The sequence below is a fragment of the Dendrobates tinctorius genome, unplaced genomic scaffold (assembly GCF_039654945.1).
Source record: "Dendrobates tinctorius isolate UK_male_01 unplaced genomic scaffold, ASM3965494v1 ptg000616l, whole genome shotgun sequence".
In the NCBI taxonomy this organism is placed as follows: Eukaryota; Metazoa; Chordata; class Amphibia; order Anura; family Dendrobatidae; genus Dendrobates; species Dendrobates tinctorius.
Window position 1 is genome coordinate 1 of NW_027362271.1, and position 18,951 is coordinate 18,951.

Sequence of the window (18,951 nt, forward strand, 5' to 3'; positions counted from 1 at the left end):
AAAGATGCCTGAGAGACACCTGTTACTCAGTCGACTAACTAGCATTGCTGAGTACACGAATGCATGATGAAGTGTCAAACTTGCTAATTACTGTTGGCAAGAGAGGGAGAGAAAGACGCTTAGGGTGTGTGCTCATGTTGCCAATTCTGCTGTGGAATTTTCCGCATGGATTTGTCTAAATCCACTTGTCAACATTGTCAACAGACATGTGGTTTATCTGTGGATTAACCTGTGGTTCTCCCCTGCGGTTTGACACCTGTCATGGAGCAGGTGCCAAACCGCTGCAGAATCTGCACAAAGAAGTGACATGCTGTGTATTTAAAACTGCAGCAAATCTGCGTGGAAAATACAGAACTGTGGCCACTGCTTTTTGCATTGAGTTAAATGACACTTGATGATGAAGTGCCACACTTGCTAATTACTATTGTTTTTGCTTTAAAAGAATATCTTGTAAGAGAGGCTAAACATTTCTGTATAAATGTTATGGTCATTTGTGAAGTTCCTGTTTGTCTTAAGTTTTGTGAGGAGGTAGAATCACTGAATATTAACCATCGCATGCATAGAGAAGAATTGATGAAGAAGATGAAGTTTGCTGCCTATTTACTGATTGCAAAATTTCAAAAATCAGCTTATTTAAAGCTTTGTGCAGAATCTATAAGATGCCGTGACCCGGATTCAAACCGGGGTTGCTGCGGCCACAACGCAGAGTACTAACCACTATACGATCACGGCAACATTCTCGAGCCAGGTAGGAGTCGAACCTACAATCTTCTGATCCGTAGTCAGACGCGTTATCCATTGCGCCACTGGCCCTTACGTTGATGTTTTCTTTTTCATGCACCATCATGCTAAAGCAAAGTAAAACCTGCAATAGGCTGTCATCACCAAATAAGTCTTTCTTTTCTTGCCAATCCACTCAGAATCTGAAACAAAATATTTTTGTTCAATCTGAAATTCATGTTTTAGAATGAACAATTTCTATCTTCCTGCATTCATGTGCGATGTTTCAATTTTTCTCACATTTTTCGAGAAAGCAAATTCACTAGTTGGCAGATAGAAAAAGAAATCATGCAAAAGAAACAATTTACAAGTTATATGTAAAGTTTCCTTTTACCTAATATTACTATCTTGAGAGTAACCAGCAAAATCACTACTTGGCAGACAAAAGTTGTCAAAAGGAAAGAAAAATAATAAAGGTGATGAATTTTATTGTAGATTAGTGATGATCGACCGCTGAAAAGAGTTGATCGATTGCGCTTAGAGTGGGTGATGAGAGTGTGAGAGCTAAGCACCACCTGCAAAGAGGGTGAGAAAGAAATAGCGAGGCTTGTTCGCCACCCTCGAAGATAGAGGTAGAGACTTGCACACCACCCTCGAAGAGGGTGAGAGAGAGTGCCAGAGTAAGACGATGAAGCACGAGAGAGAGAGAGAGAGAGAGAGAGAGTTGAGCACCACCTGCACAGAGGGTGAGAAGGAAATTGTGAGACTTGTTTACCACCCTCAAAGATAGAGTTAGAGACTTGTGCACCACCCTTGAAGAGGGTGAGAGAGAGGGGGAGAGAAAGATGCCTGAGAGACACCTGTTACTCAGTCGACTAACTAGCATTGCTGAGTACACGAATGCATGATGAAATGTCAAACTTGCTAATTACTGTTGGCAAGAGAGGCAGAGAAAGACGCTTAGGGTGTGTGCTCATGTTGCCAATTCTGCTGTGGAATTTTCCGCATGGATTTGTCTAAATCCACTTGTCAACATTGTCAACAGACATGTGGTTTATCTGTGGATTAGCCTGTGGTTCTCCCCTGCGGTTTGACACCTGTCATGGAGCAGGTGCCAAACCGCTGCAGAATCTGCACAAAGAAGTGACATGCTGTGTATTTAAAACTGCAGCAAATCTGCGTGGAAAATACAGAACTGTGGGCACTGTTTTTTGCATTGAGTTAAATGACACTTGATGATGAAGTGCCACACTTGCTAATTACTATTGTTTTTGCTTTAAAAGAATATCTTGTAAGAGAGGCTAAACATTTCTGTATAAATGTTATGGTCATTTGTGAAGTTCCTGTTTGTCTTAAGTTTTGTGAGGAGGTAGAATCACTGAATATTAACCATCGCATGCATAGAGAAGAATTGATGAAGAAGATGAAGTTTGCTGCCTATTTACTGATTGCAAAATTTCAAAAATCAGCTTATTTAAAGCTTTGTGCAGAATCTATAAGATGCCGTGACCCGGATTCGAACCGGGGTTGCTGCGGCCACAACGCAGAGTACTAACCACTATACGATCACAGCAACATTCTCGAGCCAGGTAGGAGTCGAACCTACAATCTTCTGATCCGTAGTCAGACGCGTTATCCATTGCGCCACTGGCCCTTACGTTGATGTTTTCGTTTTCATGCACCATCATGCTAAAGCAAAGTAAAACCTGCAATAGGCTGTCATCGCCACATAAGTCTTTCTTTTCTTGCCAATCCACTCAGAATCTGAAACAAAATATTTTTGTTCAATCTGAAATTCATGTTTTAGAATGAACAATTTCTATCTTCCTGCATTCATGTGCGATGTTTCAATTTTTCTCACATTTTTCGAGAAAGCAAATTCACTAGTTGGCAGATAGAAAAAGAAATCATGCAAAAGAAACAATTTACAAGTTATATGTAAAGTTTCCTTTTACTTAATATTACTATCTTGAGAGTAACCAGCAAAATCACTACTTGGCAGACAAAAGTTGTCAAAAGGAAAGAAAAATAATAAAGATGATGAATTTTATTGTAGATTAGTGATGATCGACCGCTGAAAAGAGTTGATCGATTGCGCTTAGAGTGGGTGATGAGAGTGTGAGAGCTAAGCACCACCTGCAAAGAGGGTGAGAAAGAAATAGCGAGGCTAGTTCGCCACCCTCGAAGATAGAGGTAGAGACTTGCACACCACCCTCGAAGAGGGTGAGAGAGAGTGCCAGAGTAAGACGATGAAGCACAACCTGTTAGGAGAGAGAGAGAGAGAGAGAGAGAGAGAGAGAGAGAGAGAGAGAGAGAGAGAGAGAGAGAGAGAGAGAGAGAGAGAGAGAGAGAGAGAGAGAGAGAGAGAGAGAGAGAGAGAGAGAGAGAGAGTTGAGCACCACCTGCACAGAGGGTGAGAAGGAAATTGTGAGACTTGTTCACCACCCTCAAAGATAGAGTTAGAGACTTGTGCACCACCCTTGAAGAGGGTGAGAGAGAGGGGGAGAGAAAGATGCCTGAGAGACACCTGTTACTCAGTCGACTAACTAGCATTGCTGAGTACACGAATGCATGATGAAATGTCAAACTTGCTAATTACTGTTGGCAAGAGAGGCAGAGAAAGACGCTTAGGGTGTGTGCTCATGTTGCCAATTCTGCTGTGGAATTTTCCGCATGGATTTGTCTAAATCCACTTGTCAACATTGTCAACAGACATGTGGTTTATCTGTGGATTAGCCTGTGGTTCTCCCCTGCGGTTTGACACCTGTCATGGAGCAGGTGCCAAACCGCTGCAGAATCTGCACAAAGAAGTGACATGCTGTGTATTTAAAACTGCAGCAAATCTGCGTGGAAAATACAGAACTGTGGGCACTGTTTTTTGCATTGAGTTAAATGACACTTGATGATGAAGTGCCACACTTGCTAATTACTATTGTTTTTGCTTTAAAAGAATATCTTGTAAGAGAGGCTAAACATTTCTGTATAAATGTTATGGTCATTTGTGAAGTTCCTGTTTGTCTTAAGTTTTGTGAGGAGGTAGAATCACTGAATATTAACCATCGCATGCATAGAGAAGAATTGATGAAGAAGATGAAGTTTGCTGCCTATTTACTGATTGCAAAATTTCAAAAATCAGCTTATTTAAAGCTTTGTGCAGAATCTATAAGATGCCGTGACCCGGATTCGAACCGGGGTTGCTGCGGCCACAACGCAGAGTACTAACCACTATACGATCACGGCAACATTCTCGAGCCAGGTAGGAGTCGAACCTACAATCTTCTGATCCGTAGTCAGACGCGTTATCCATTGCGCCACTGGCCCTTACGTTGATGTTTTCTTTTTCATGCACCATCATGCTAAAGCAAAGTAAAACCTGCAATAGGCTGTCATCGCCACATAAGTCTTTCTTTTCTTGCCAATCCACTCAGAATCTGAAACAAAATATTTTTGTTCAATCTGAAATTCATGTTTTAGAATGAACAATTTCTATCTTCCTGCATTCATGTGCGATGTTTCAATTTTTCTCACATTTTTCGAGAAAGCAAATTCACTAGTTGGCAGATAGAAAAAGAAATCATGCAAAAGAAACAATTTACAAGTTATATGTAAAGTTTCCTTTTACTTAATATTACTATCTTGAGAGTAACCAGCAAAATCACTACTTGGCAGACAAAAGTTGTCAAAAGGAAAGAAAAATAATAAAGATGATGAATTTTATTGTAGATTAGTGATGATCGACCGCTGAAAAGAGTTGATCGATTGCGCTTAGAGTGGGTGATGAGAGTGTGAGAGCTAAGCACCACCTGCAAAGAGGGTGAGAAAGAAATAGCGAGGCTTGTTCGCCACCCTCGAAGATAGAGGTAGAGACTTGCACACCACCCTCGAAGAGGGTGAGAGAGAGTGCCAGAGTAAGATGATGAAGAGAGAGAGAGATAGAGAGAGAGAGAGAGTTGAGCACCACCTGCACAGAGGGTGAGAAGGAAATTGTGAGACTTGTTCACCACCCTCAAAGATAGAGTTAGAGACTTGTGCACCACCCTTGAAGAGGGTGAGAGAGAGGGGGAGAGAAAGATGCCTGAGAGACACCTGTTACTCAGTCGACTAACTAGCATTGCTGAGTACACGAATGCATGATGAAATGTCAAACTTGCTAATTACTGTTGGCAAGAGAGGCAGAGAAAGACGCTTAGGGTGTGTGCTCATGTTGCCAATTCTGCTGTGGAATTTTCCGCATGGATTTGTCTAAATCCACTTGTCAACATTGTCAACAGACATGTGGTTTATCTGTGGATTAGCCTGTGGTTCTCCCCTGCGGTTTGACACCTGTCATGGAGCAGGTGCCAAACCGCTGCAGAATCTGCACAAAGAAGTGACATGCTGTGTATTTAAAACTGCAGCAAATCTGCGTGGAAAATACAGAACTGTGGGCACTGTTTTTTGCATTGAGTTAAATGACACTTGATGATGAAGTGCCACACTTGCTAATTACTATTGTTTTTGCTTTAAAAGAATATCTTGTAAGAGAGGCTAAACATTTCTGTATAAATGTTATGGTCATTTGTGAAGTTCCTGTTTGTCTTAAGTTTTGTGAGGAGGTAGAATCACTGAATATTAACCATCGCATGCATAGAGAAGAATTGATGAAGAAGATGAAGTTTGCTGCCTATTTACTGATTGCAAAATTTCAAAAATCAGCTTATTTAAAGCTTTGTGCAGAATCTATAAGATGCCGTGACCCGGATTCGAACCGGGGTTGCTGCGGCCACAACGCAGAGTACTAACCACTATACGATCACGGCAACATTCTCGAGCCAGGTAGGAGTCGAACCTACAATCTTCTGATCCGTAGTCAGACGCGTTATCCATTGCGCCACTGGCCCTTACGTTGATGTTTTCTTTTTCATGCACCATCATGCTAAAGCAAAGTAAAACCTGCAATAGGCTGTCATCGCCACATAAGTCTTTCTTTTCTTGCCAATCCACTCAGAATCTGAAACAAAATATTTTTGTTCAATCTGAAATTCATGTTTTAGAATGAACAATTTCTATCTTCCTGCATTCATGTGCGATGTTTCAATTTTTCTCACATTTTTCGAGAAAGCAAATTCACTAGTTGGCAGATAGAAAAAGAAATCATGCAAAAGAAACAATTTACAAGTTATATGTAAAGTTTCCTTTTACTTAATATTACTATCTTGAGAGTAACCAGCACAATCACTACTTGGCAGACAAAAGTTGTCAAAAGGAAAGAAAAATAATAAAGATGATGAATTTTATTGTAGATTAGTGATGATCGACCGCTGAAAAGAGTTGATCGATTGCGCTTAGAGTGGGTGATGAGAGTGTGAGAGCTAAGCACCACCTGCAAAGAGGGTGAGAAAGAAATAGCGAGGCTTGTTCGCCACCCTCGAAGATAGAGGTAGAGACTTGCACACCACCCTCGAAGAGGGTGAGAGAGAGTGCCAGAGTAAGATGATGAAGAGAGAGAGAGATAGAGAGAGAGAGAGAGAGAGAGAGAGAGAGAGTTGAGCACCACCTGCACAGAGGGTGAGAAGGAAATTGTGAGACTTGTTCACCACCCTCAAAGATAGAGTTAGAGACTTGTGCACCACCCTTGAAGAGGGTGAGAGAGAGGGGGAGAGAAAGATGCCTGAGAGACACCTGTTACTCAGTCGACTAACTAGCATTGCTGAGTACACGAATGCATGATGAAGTGTCAAACTTGCTAATTACTGTTGGCAAGAGAGGCAGAGAAAGACGCTTAGGGTGTGTGCTCATGTTGCCAATTCTGCTGTGGAATTTTCCGCATGGATTTGTCTAAATCCACTTGTCAACATTGTCAACAGACATGTGGTTTATCTGTGGATTAGCCTGTGGTTCTCCCCTGCGGTTTGACACCTGTCATGGAGCAGGTGCCAAACCGCTGCAGAATCTGCACAAAGAAGTGACATGCTGTGTATTTAAAACTGCAGCAAATCTGCGTGGAAAATACGGAACTGTGGCCACTGCTTTTTGCATTGAGTTAAATGACACTTGATGATGAAGTGCCACACTTGCTAATTACTATTGTTTTTGCTTTAAAAGAATATCTTGTAAGAGAGGCTAAACATTTCTGTATAAATGTTATGGTCATTTGTGAAGTTCCTGTTTGTCTTAAGTTTTGTGAGGAGGTAGAATCACTGAATATTAACCATCGCATGCATAGAGAAGAATTGATGAAGAAGATGAAGTTTGCTGCCTATTTACTGATTGCAAAATTTCAAAAATCAGCTTATTTAAAGCTTTGTGCAGAATCTATAAGATGCCGTGACCCGGATTCGAACCGGGGTTGCTGCGGCCACAACGCAGAGTACTAACCACTATACGATCACGGCAACATTCTCGAGCCAGGTAGGAGTCGAACCTACAATCTTCTGATCCGTAGTCAGACGCGTTATCCATTGCGCCACTGGCCCTTACGTTGATGTTTTCTTTTTCATGCACCATCATGCTAAAGCAAAGTAAAACCTGCAATAGGCTGTCATCGCCACATAAGTCTTTCTTTTCTTGCCAATCCACTCAGAATCTGAAACAAAATATTTTTGTTCAATCTGAAATTCATGTTTTAGAATGAACAATTTCTATCTTCCTGCATTCATGTGCGATGTTTCAATTTTTCTCACATTTTTCGAGAAAGCAAATTCACTAGTTGGCAGATAGAAAAAGAAATCATGCAAAAGAAACAATTTACAAGTTATATGTAAAGTTTCCTTTTACTTAATATTACTATCTTGAGAGTAACCAGCAAAATCACTACTTGGCAGACAAAAGTTGTCAAAAGGAAAGAAAAATAATAAAGATGATGAATTTTATTGTAGATTAGTGATGATCGACCGCTGAAAAGAGTTGATCGATTGCGCTTAGAGTGGGTGATGAGAGTGTGAGAGCTAAGCACCACCTGCAAAGAGGGTGAGAAAGAAATAGCGAGGCTTGTTCGCCACCCTCGAAGATAGAGGTAGAGACTTGCACACCACCCTCGAAGAGGGTGAGAGAGAGTGCCAGAGTAAGATGATGAAGAGAGAGAGAGATAGAGAGAGAGAGAGAGATAGAGAGATAGAGAGAGAGAGAGAGAGTTGAGCACCACCTGCACAGAGGGTGAGAAGGAAATTGTGAGACTTGTTCACCACCCTCAAAGATAGAGTTAGAGACTTGTGCACCACCCTTGAAGAGGGTGAGAGAGAGGGGGAGAGAAAGATGCCTGAGAGACACCTGTTACTCAGTCGACTAACTAGCATTGCTGAGTACACGAATGCATGATGAAGTGTCAAACTTGCTAATTACTGTTGGCAAGAGAGGGAGAGAAAGACGCTTAGGGTGTGTGCTCATGTTGCCAATTCTGCTGTGGAATTTTCCGCATGGATTTGTCTAAATCCACTTGTCAACATTGTCAACAGACATGTGGTTTATCTGTGGATTAGCCTGTGGTTCTCCCCTGCGGTTTGACACCTGTCATGGAGCAGGTGCCAAACCGCTGCAGAATCTGCACAAAGAAGTGACATGCTGTGTATTTAAAACTGCAGCAAATCTGCGTGGAAAATACAGAACTGTGGGCACTGTTTTTTGCATTGAGTTAAATGACACTTGATGATGAAGTGCCACACTTGCTAATTACTATTGTTTTTGCTTTAAAAGAATATCTTGTAAGAGAGGCTAAACATTTCTGTATAAATGTTATGGTCATTTGTGAAGTTCCTGTTTGTCTTAAGTTTTGTGAGGAGGTAGAATCACTGAATATTAACCATCGCATGCATAGAGAAGAATTGATGAAGAAGATGAAGTTTGCTGCCTATTTACTGATTGCAAAATTTCAAAAATCAGCTTATTTAAAGCTTTGTGCAGAATCTATAAGATGCCGTGACCCGGATTCGAACCGGGGTTGCTGCGGCCACAACGCAGAGTACTAACCACTATACGATCACGGCAACATTCTCGAGCAAGGTAGGAGTCGAACCTACAATCTTCTGATCCGTAGTCAGACGCGTTATCCATTGCGCCACTGGCCCTTACGTTGATGTTTTCTTTTTCATGCACCATCATGCTAAAGCAAAGTAAAACCTGCAATAGGCTGTCATCGCCACATAAGTCTTTCTTTTCTTGCCAATCCACTCAGAATCTGAAACAAAATATTTTTGTTCAATCTGAAATTCATGTTTTAGAATGAACAATTTCTATCTTCCTGCATTCATGTGCGATGTTTCAATTTTTCTCACATTTTTCGAGAAAGCAAATTCACTAGTTGGCAGATAGAAAAAGAAATCATGCAAAAGAAACAATTTACAAGTTATATGTAAAGTTTCCTTTTACCTAATATTACTATCTTGAGAGTAACCAGCAAAATCACTACTTGGCAGACAAAAGTTGTCAAAAGGAAAGAAAAATAATAAAGATGATGAATTTTATTGTAGATTAGTGATGATCGACCGCTGAAAAGAGTTGATCGATTGCGCTTAGAGTGGGTGATGAGAGTGTGAGAGCTAAGCACCACCTGCAAAGAGGGTGAGAAAGAAATAGCGAGGCTTGTTCGCCACCCTCGAAGATAGAGGTAGAGACTTGCACACCACCCTCGAAGAGGGTGAGAGAGAGTGCCAGAGTAAGACGATGAAGAGATAGAGAGATAGAGAGATAGAGAGAGAGAGAGAGAGAGTTGAGCACCACCTGCACAGAGGGTGAGAAGGAAATTGTGAGACTTGTTCACCACCCTCAAAGATAGAGTTAGAGACTTGTGCACCACCCTTGAAGAGGGTGAGAGAGAGGGGGAGAGAAAGATGCCTGAGAGACACCTGTTACTCAGTCGACTAACTAGCATTGCTGAGTACACGAATGCATGATGAAGTGTCAAACTTGCTAATTACTGTTGGCAAGAGAGGGAGAGAAAGACGCTTAGGGTGTGTGCTCATGTTGCCAATTCTGCTGTGGAATTTTCCGCATGGATTTGTCTAAATCCACTTGTCAACATTGTCAACAGACATGTGGTTTATCTGTGGATTAGCCTGTGGTTCTCCCCTGCGGTTTGACACCTGTCATGGAGCAGGTGCCAAACCGCTGCAGAATCTGCACAAAGAAGTGACATGCTGTGTATTTAAAACTGCAGCAAATCTGCGTGGAAAATACAGAACTGTGGGCACTGTTTTTTGCATTGAGTTAAATGACACTTGATGATGAAGTGCCACACTTGCTAATTACTATTGTTTTTGCTTTAAAAGAATATCTTGTAAGAGAGGCTAAACATTTCTGTATAAATGTTATGGTCATTTCCTGTTTGTCTTAAGTTTTGTGAGGAGGTAGAATCACTGAATATTAACCATCGCATGCATAGAGAAGAATTGATGAAGAAGATGAAGTTTGCTGCCTATTTACTGATTGCAAAATTTCAAAAATCAGCTTATTTAAAGGTTTGTGCAGAATCTATAAGATACCGTGACCCGGTTTTGAACTAGGGTTGCTGCGGCCACAACGCAGAGTACTAACCACTATACGATCACGGCAACATTCTCCAGCCAGGTAGGAGTCGAACCTACAATCTTCTGATGCGTAGTCAGACGCGTTATCCATTGCACCACTGGCCCTTACGTTGATGTTTTCTTTTTCATGCACCATCATGCTAAAGCAAAGTAAAACCTGCAATAGGCTGTCATCGCCACATAAGTCTTTCTTTTCTTGCCAATCCACTCAGAATCTGAAACAAAATATTTTTGTTCAATCTGAAATTCATGTTTTAGAATGAACAATTTCTATCTTCCTGCATTCATGTGCGATGTTTCAATTTTTCTCACATTTTTCGAGAAAGCAAATTCACTAGTTGGCAGATAGAAAAAGAAATCATGCAAAAGAAACAATTTACAAGTTATATGTAAAGTTTCCTTTTACCTAATATTACTATCTTGAGAGTAACCAGCAAAATCACTACTTGGCAGACAAAAGTTGTCAAAAGGAAAGAAAAATAATAAAGGTGATGAATTTTATTGTAGATTAGTGATGATCGACCGCTGAAAAGAGTTGATCGATTGCGCTTAGAGTGGGTGATGAGAGTGTGAGAGCTAAGCACCACCTGCAAAGAGGGTGAGAAAGAAATAGCGAGGCTTGTTCGCCACCCTCGAAGATAGAGGTAGAGACTTGCACACCACCCTCGAAGAGGGTGAGAGAGAGTGCCAGAGTAAGACGATGAAGAGAGAGAGAGATAGAGAGAGAGAGAGAGATAGAGAGAGAGAGAGAGAGAGAGAGTTGAGCACCACCTGCACAGAGGGTGAGAAGGAAATTGTGAGACTTGTTCACCACCCTCAAAGATAGAGTTAGAGACTTGTGCACCACCCTTGAAGAGGGTGAGAGAGAGGGGGAGAGAAAGATGCCTGAGAGACACCTGTTACTCAGTCGACTAACTAGCATTGCTGAGTACACGAATGCATGATGAAGTGTCAAACTTGCTAATTACTGTTGGCAAGAGAGGGAGAGAAAGACGCTTAGGGTGTGTGCTCATGTTGCCAATTCTGCTGTGGAATTTTCCGCATGGATTTGTCTAAATCCACTTGTCAACATTGTCAACAGACATGTGGTTTATCTGTTGATTAGCCTGTGGTTCTCCCCTGCGGTTTGACACCTGTCATGGAGCAGGTGCCAAACCGCTGCAGAATCTGCACAAAGAAGTGACATGCTGTGTATTTAAAACTGCAGCAAATCTGCGTGGAAAATACAGAACTGTGGGCACTGTTTTTTGCATTGAGTTAAATGACACTTGATGATGAAGTGCCACACTTGCTAATTACTATTGTTTTTGCTTTAAAAGAATATCTTGTAAGAGAGGCTAAACATTTCTGTATAAATGTTATGGTCATTTGTGAAGTTCCTGTTTGTCTTAAGTTTTGTGAGGAGGTAGAATCACTGAATATTAACCATCGCATGCATAGAGAAGAATTGATGAAGAAGATGAAGTTTGCTGCCTATTTACTGATTGCAAAATTTCAAAAATCAGCTTATTTAACCCCTTCCTGACATGAGACGTACTATCCCGTCCACGGTACCCGGGCCCGTATGACCGGGGACGGGATAGTACGTCTACCGCGATCAGCGGCGCCCACGTGGTGAGCGCCGCTGATCGCGGCCGGGTGTCAGCTGATTATCACAGCTGACACCCGGCACAATGTGTCAGGGGCGGTCACGGACCGCCCCCGACACATTAACCCCTTGCACACCGCGATCAAACGCGATCGCGGTGTACCGGGAGTTAAAGGGAAGCATCGGCAGGGAGGGGGCTCCCTCCGTGCTTCCCTGAGCCCCCCACGGCAGCGCAATGTGCAGCGCTGCTGCGGGGGACTCCTATCCCCCAGGCCCCCGAATCCAAGATGGCGACGGGGGCCTTCGGGGGCCTGGGGAAGCTGGCTTCCTCAGTGCCTGCAAAGCGCAGGCATGAGGAAGCCTTGTGCACTGCCTGTGACAGATTGCTGATCTGTCACAGTGATCTGTGATGTGACAGATCAGCGATCTGTCACAGGACAGTGATGTCCCACCTGGGACTATGTAATAAAGTAAAAAAAAATTAAAAAAAAAGTGTAAAAATAAATTAAAAAAAATCGCCAAATAAATTAGTAAAAAAAAAAAAAATATTCCCCAATAAATTCATTTTTTTAAAATAATAATAAAAAAAAACAATAAATGTACACATATTAGGTATCGCCGCGTCCGTAACGACCTGCCCTATAAAACTGTCCCATTAGTTAACCCCTTTAGCGAACCCCTTAAAAAATAAAAATAAAAAACGAAGCAAAAAATAATGATTTATTATCATACCGCCAAACAAAAAGTGCAATAACGCGAGATCAAAAAGACGCATATAAATATCCATGGTACCGCTGAAAACGTCATCTTGTCCCGCAAAAAACAAGCCGCCACACAGCATCATCAGCAAAAAAATAAAAAAGTTATAACTCGCAGAATAAAGCGATGCAAAAATAATTATTTTTTATATAAAATAGTTTTCATTGCATAAAACCGACAAAAACATAAAAAAAGACCTAAATGAGGTATCGCTGTAACCGTACTGACCCGAAGAATAAAAGCGCTTTATCAATTTTACCGCACGCGGAACGGTGTAAACGCACCCCCCCCAAAAGAAATTCATGAAACGCTGGTTTTTGTTCATTCTGCGTCCCAAAAATCGGAATAAAAAGCGATCAAAAAATTTCACGTGCCCGAAAATGGTACCAATAAAAACGTCAACTCGTCCCGCAAAAAATAAGACCTCACATGACTCGGTGGGTCAAAATACGGAAAAATTATAGCTCTCAATATGTGGTGATGCAAAAACTATTTTTACAATAAAAAGCGTCTTTTAGCGTGCGACAGCCGCCAAACATAAAAACCGCCATAAATAGTAAATCAAACCCCCCGTTATCACCCCTTTAGTTAGGGAAAAATAATAAAATAAAAAAAATGTATTTATTTCCATTTTTCCATTAGGGTTAGGGCTAGGGTTAGGGCTAGGGGTGTGTTGGGGTAGGGTTAGGGTTAGGGCTAGGGTTAGGGTTAGGGCTAGGGCTAGGGTTAGGGTTAGGGCTAGGGCTAGGGTTAGGGCTAGGGTTAGGGCTAGGGTTAGGGGCGTGTTGGGGTTCGGGTTGGAGTTAGAATTGGGGGTTTCCACTGTTTGGGCACATCAGGGGCTCTCCAAATGCAACATGGCGTCTGATCTCAATTCCAGCCAATTCTGAGTTGAAAAAGTCAAATGGTGCTCCTTCCCTTCCAAGCTCTGCTATGCGCCCAAACAGTGTTTTACCCCCTCATGTAGGGTATCAGCCTACTCAGGACAAATTGCAAAACAATTTTTGGGGTCCAATTTCTCCTGTTACCCTTAGGAAAATAAAAAATTGGGGGCAAAAATATCATTTTTGTGGAAAAAAAATGATTTTTTTATTTTCACGTCCGAGTGTTATAAACTTCTGTGAAGCACTTGGGGGTTCAAAGTGCTCACCACACATCTAGATAAGTTCCGTGGGGGGTCTACTGTCCAAAATGGGGTCACTTGTGGGGAGTTTCAATAGTTTAGGTACATCAGGGGCTCTCCAAACGCACATGACAACCGCAGACCATTCCATCAAAGTCTGCGTTCCAAAACGTCACTGCTTCCCTTCCGAGCCCCGACGTGTGTCCATACAGTAGTTTTCTCCCACATATGGGGTGTCAGCGTACTCAGGACAAATTGGACAACAACTTTTGGGGTCCAATTTCTCCTGGTACCCTTGGGAAAATAAAAAAAATGGTGACTAAAAGATCATGTTTGTGGAAAAAATACGAATTTTTTATTTTCACGCCCGGGCGTTGTAAACTTCTGTGAAGCACTGGGGGGGTCAAAGTGCTCACCACACATCTAGATAAGTTCCTTGGGGGGTCTAGTTTACAAAATGGTGTCATTTGTGGGGGGTTTCCACTGTTTAGGTACATTAGGGGCTCTCCAAAGGCAACATGACACCCGCAGACCATTCCATCAAAGTCTGCATTCCAAAACGTCACTACTTCCCTTCCGAGCCCTGACGTGTGCCCATACAGTAGTTTTCTCCCACATATGGGGTAGCAGCGTACTCAGGACAAATTGGAAAACAACTTTTGGGGTCCAATTTCTCCTGGTACCCTTGGGAAAATAAAAAAAATGGTGACTAAAAGATCATGTTTGTGGAAAAAATACGAATTTTTTATTTTCACGCCCGGGCGTTGTAAACTTCTGTGAAGCACTGGGGGGGTCAAAGTGCTCACCACACATCTAGATAAGTTCCTTGGGGGGTCTAGTTTACAAAATGGTGTCATTTGTGGGGGGTTTCCACTGTTTAGGTACATTAGGGGCTCTCCAAAGGCAACATGACACCCGCAGACCATTCCATCAAAGTCTGCATTCCAAAACGTCACTACTTCCCTTCCGAGCCCTGACGTGTGCCCATACAGTAGTTTTCTCCCACATATGGGGTAGCAGCGTACTCAGGACAAATTGGAAAACAACTTTTGGGGTCCAATTTCTCCTGGTACCCTTGGGAAAATAAAAAAAATGGTGACTAAAAGATCATGTTTGTGGAAAAAATACGAATTTTTTATTTTCACGCCCGGGCGTTGTAAACTTCTGTGAAGCACTGGGGGGGTCAAAGTGCTCACCACACATCTAGATAAGTTCCTTGGGGGGTCTAGTTTACAAAATGGTGTCATTTGTGGGGGGTTTCCACTGTTTAGGTACATTAGGGGCTCTCCAAAGGCAACATGACACCCGCAGACCATTCCATCAAAGTCTGCATTCCAAAACGTCACTACTTCCCTTCCGAGCCCTGACGTGTGCCCATACAGTAGTTTTCTCCCACATATGGGGTAGCAGCGTACTCAGGACAAATTGGAAAACAACTTTTGGGGTCCAATTTCTCCTGGTACCCTTGGGAAAATAAAAAAATGGTGACTAAAAGATCATGTTTGTGGAAAAAATACGAATTTTTTATTTTCACGCCCGGGCGTTGTAAACTTCTGTGAAGCACTGGGGGGGTCAAAGTGCTCACCACACATCTAGATAAGTTCCTTGGGGGGTCTAGTTTACAAAATGGTGTCATTTGTGGGGGGTTTCCACTGTTTAGGTACATTAGGGGCTCTCCAAAGGCAATATCACACCCGCAGACCATTCCATCAAAGTCTGCATTCCAAAACGTCACTACTTCCCTTCCGAGCCCCGACGTGTGCCCATACAGTAGTTTTCTCCCACATATGGGGTATCAGCATACTCAGGACAAATTGGACAACAACTTTTGGGGTCCAATTTCTCCTGGTACCCTTGGGAAAATAAAAAAATGGTGACTAAAAGATCATGTTTGTGGAAAAAATACGAATTTTTTATTTTCACGCCCGGGCGTTGTAAACTTCTGTGAAGCACTGGGGGGGTCAAAGTGCTCACCACACATCTAGATAAGTTCCTTAGGGGGTCTAGTTTCCAAAATGGTGTCATTTGTGGGGGGTTCCACTGTTTTGGTACATCAGGAGTTTTCCAAACGCGACATGGTGTCCGATCTCAATTCCAGCCAAAAACGTCAAATGGCGCTGCTTCCCTTCCGAGCTCTGCCATGCCCCCAAATAGTGGTTTACCCCCACATGTGGGGTATCAGCGTACTCAGGACAAATTGCACAATAACTTTTAGGGTCCTGTTACCCTTGGAAAAATAAGAATTGAGGGTGAAAAGATCATTTTTGTGGAAAAAATATTATTTTTTAATTGTATGGCTTTATGTTATAAACTTCTGTGAAGCCCATGGGGGTTCAAAGTTCTCACCACACATCTAGATAAGTTCCTTAGGGTGTCTAGTTTCCAAAATGGTGTCATTTGTGGGGGGTTTCCACTGTTTTGGTACATCAGGGGTTTTCCAAACGAGACATGGTGTCCGATCTCAATTCCAGCCAAAAACGTCAAATGGCGCTGCTTCCCTTCCGAGCTCTGCCATGCGCCCAAATAGTGGTTTACCCCCACATGTGGGGTATCAGCGTACTCAGGACAAATTGCACAATAACTTTTAGGGTCCTGTTACCCTTGGAAAAATAAGAATTGAGGGTGAAAAGATCATTTTTGTTTAAAAAATATGATTTTTTAATAGTATGGCTTTATGTTATAAACTTCTGTGAAGCCCATGGGGGTTCAAAGTTCTCACCACACATCTAGATAAGTTCCTTAGGGGGTCTAGTTTCCAAAATGGTGTCATTTGTGGGGGGTTTCCACTGTTTTGGTACATCAGGGGTTTTCCAAACGCGACATGGTGTCCGATCTCAATTCCAGCCAAAAACGTCAAATGGCGCTGCTTCCCTTCCGAGCTCTGCCATGCGCCCAAATAGTGGTTTACCCCCACATGTGGGGTATCAGCGTACTCAGGACAAATTGCACAATAACTTTTAGGGTCCTGTTACCCTTGGGAAAATAAAAATTGGGGTGAAAAGATCATTTTTGTGGAAAAAATATGATTTTTTAATTGTACCGCTGTACGTTATAAACTTCTGTAAAGCCCTTGTGGGTTCAAAGTTCTCACCACATATCTAGATAAGTTCCTTGGGGGGTCTAGTTTCCAAAATGGGGTCACTTGTAGGGGGTTTCCACTGTTTAGGTACATCAGGGACTCTCCAAACGTGACATGGCGTCCAATCTGAATTCCAGCCAATTTTGCATTGAAAAAGTCAAACGGCGCTCCTTCCATTCTGAGCTCTGCCATGCGCCGAAACAGTCGTTCCCCCCCACATATCAGGTATCTGCGTACTCAGGACAAATTGCACAATAACTTTTGCAGTTCAATTTCTCCTGTTACCCTTGGTAAAATAAAAAAAATTGAACCTGAAGTATTTTTTTTATGAAAAAAAGTTAGATGTTCATTTTTTTTTAAATATTCAAAAAAATTCCTGTGACGCACCTAAAGGGTTAATAAACTTCTTGAATGTGGTTTTGAGCACCTTAAGGGGTGCAGTTTTTAGAATGGTGTCACTTTTGTGTATTTTCTATCATATAGACCCCTCAAAGTGGCTTCAAATGTGATGTGGTCCTAAAAATAAAATGGTGTTGTAAAAATGAGAAATCGCTGGTCAACTTTTAACCCTTATAACTTCCTAACAAAAAAAAAATTTGGTTCCAAAATTGTGCTGATGTAAAGTAAACATGTGGGAAATGTTAGTTATCAAGTTTTTTGTGTGCCTTATCTCTGTGATTTAAGGGCATAAAAATTCAAAGTTGGAAAATTGCGAAATTTTCAAAATTTTTGCCAAATTTCCGTTTTTCTCACAAATAAACGCAAGTTATTTGAATGAAATTTTACCACTAACATGAAGTACAATATGTCACGAGAAAACAATGTCAGAATCACCGGGATCCATGGAAGCGTTCGAGAGTTATGACCTCATAAAGGTACAGTGGTCAGAATTGTAAAAATTGGCCCGGTCATGAACGTGCAAACCACCCTTGGGGGTGAAGGGGTTAAAGGTTTGTGCAGAATCTATAAGATACCGTGAGCCGGTTTCGAACTAGGGTTGCTGCGGCCACAACGCAGAGTACTAACCACTATATGATCACGGCAACATTATCCAGCCAGGTAGGAGTCGAACCTACAATCTTCTGATCCGTAGTCAGACGCGTTATCCATTGCACCACTGGCCCTTATGTTGATGTTTTCTTTTTCATGCACCATCTTGCTAAAGCAAAGTAAAACCTGCAATAGGCTGTCATCGCCACATAAGTCTTTCTTTTCTTGCCAATCCACTCAGAATCTGAAACAAAATATTTTTGTTCAATCTGAAATTCATGTTTTAGAATGAACAATTTCTATCTTCCTGCATTCATGTGCGATGTTTCAATTTTTCTCACATTTTTCGAGAAAGCAAATTCACTAGTTGGCAGATAGAAAAAGAAATCATGCAAAAGAAACAATTTACAAGTTATATGTAAAGTTTCCTTTTACCTAATATTACTATCTTGAGAGTAACCAGCAAAATCACTACTTGGCAGACAAAGGTTGTCAAAAGGAAAGAAAAATAATAAAGATGATGAATTTTATTGTAGATTAGTGATGATGGACCGCTGAAAAGAGTTGATCGATTGCGCTTAGAGTGGGTGATGAGAGTGTGAGAGCTAAGCACCACCTGCAAAGAGGGTGAGAAAGAAATAGCGAGGCTTGTTCGCCACCCTCGAAGATAGAGGTAGAGACTTGCACACCACCCTCGAAGAGGGTGAGAGAGAGTGCCAGAGTAAGACGATGAAGCACAACCTGTTAGGAGAGAGAGAGAGAGAGAGAGAGAGAGAGAGAGAGAGAGAGAGAGAGAGAGAGAGAGAGAGAGAGAGAGAGAGAGAGAGAGAGAGAGAGAGAGAGAGAGAGAGAGAGAGAGAGAGAGAGAGAGAGAGAGTTGAGCACCACCTGCACAGAGTGTGAGAAGGAAATTGTGAGACTTGTTCACCACCCTCAAAGATAGAGTTAGAGACTTGTGCACCACCCTTGAAGAGGGTGAGAGAGAGGGGGAGAGAGAGATGCCTGAGAGACACCTGTTACTCAGTCGACTAACCAGCATTGCTGAGTACACGAATGCATGATGAAGTGTCAAACTTGCTAATTACTGTTGGCAAGAGAGGCAGAGAAAGACGCTTAGGGTGTGTGCTCATGTTGCCAATTCTGCTGTGGAATTTTCCGCATGGATTTGTCTAAATCCACTTGTCAACATTGT

At 42.0% G+C, this 18,951-nt stretch overlaps 12 non-coding genes across 12 annotated transcripts; all 12 read right to left on the minus strand.

Annotated features, from left to right (window-relative positions):
• Positions 1 to 660: 660 nt before the first annotated feature.
• Positions 661 to 732, minus strand: TRNAH-GUG (transfer RNA histidin (anticodon GUG)). The gene has a single exon. It is a non-coding gene; the product is annotated as a tRNA-His (tRNA).
• An 8-nt stretch (positions 733 to 740) lies between these two features.
• TRNAR-ACG (transfer RNA arginine (anticodon ACG)) lies at positions 741 to 813 on the minus strand. The gene has a single exon. It is a non-coding gene; the product is annotated as a tRNA-Arg (tRNA).
• Positions 814 to 2,221: 1,408 nt separating this feature from the next.
• Positions 2,222 to 2,293, minus strand: TRNAH-GUG (transfer RNA histidin (anticodon GUG)). The gene has a single exon. It is a non-coding gene; the product is annotated as a tRNA-His (tRNA).
• Positions 2,294 to 2,301: 8 nt separating this feature from the next.
• Positions 2,302 to 2,374, minus strand: TRNAR-ACG (transfer RNA arginine (anticodon ACG)). The gene has a single exon. It is a non-coding gene; the product is annotated as a tRNA-Arg (tRNA).
• A 1,514-nt stretch (positions 2,375 to 3,888) lies between these two features.
• Positions 3,889 to 3,960, minus strand: TRNAH-GUG (transfer RNA histidin (anticodon GUG)). The gene has a single exon. It is a non-coding gene; the product is annotated as a tRNA-His (tRNA).
• An 8-nt stretch (positions 3,961 to 3,968) lies between these two features.
• On the minus strand, positions 3,969 to 4,041 carry TRNAR-ACG (transfer RNA arginine (anticodon ACG)). The gene has a single exon. It is a non-coding gene; the product is annotated as a tRNA-Arg (tRNA).
• A 1,406-nt stretch (positions 4,042 to 5,447) lies between these two features.
• Positions 5,448 to 5,519, minus strand: TRNAH-GUG (transfer RNA histidin (anticodon GUG)). Its single transcript has one exon. It is a non-coding gene; the product is annotated as a tRNA-His (tRNA).
• An 8-nt stretch (positions 5,520 to 5,527) lies between these two features.
• Positions 5,528 to 5,600, minus strand: TRNAR-ACG (transfer RNA arginine (anticodon ACG)). Its single transcript has one exon. It is a non-coding gene; the product is annotated as a tRNA-Arg (tRNA).
• Positions 5,601 to 7,022: 1,422 nt separating this feature from the next.
• Positions 7,023 to 7,094, minus strand: TRNAH-GUG (transfer RNA histidin (anticodon GUG)). Its single transcript has one exon. It is a non-coding gene; the product is annotated as a tRNA-His (tRNA).
• An 8-nt stretch (positions 7,095 to 7,102) lies between these two features.
• On the minus strand, positions 7,103 to 7,175 carry TRNAR-ACG (transfer RNA arginine (anticodon ACG)). The gene has a single exon. It is a non-coding gene; the product is annotated as a tRNA-Arg (tRNA).
• A 1,434-nt stretch (positions 7,176 to 8,609) lies between these two features.
• On the minus strand, positions 8,610 to 8,681 carry TRNAH-GUG (transfer RNA histidin (anticodon GUG)). The gene has a single exon. It is a non-coding gene; the product is annotated as a tRNA-His (tRNA).
• An 8-nt stretch (positions 8,682 to 8,689) lies between these two features.
• Positions 8,690 to 8,762, minus strand: TRNAR-ACG (transfer RNA arginine (anticodon ACG)). The gene has a single exon. It is a non-coding gene; the product is annotated as a tRNA-Arg (tRNA).
• Between the last annotated feature and the right edge of the window lie 10,189 nt (positions 8,763 to 18,951).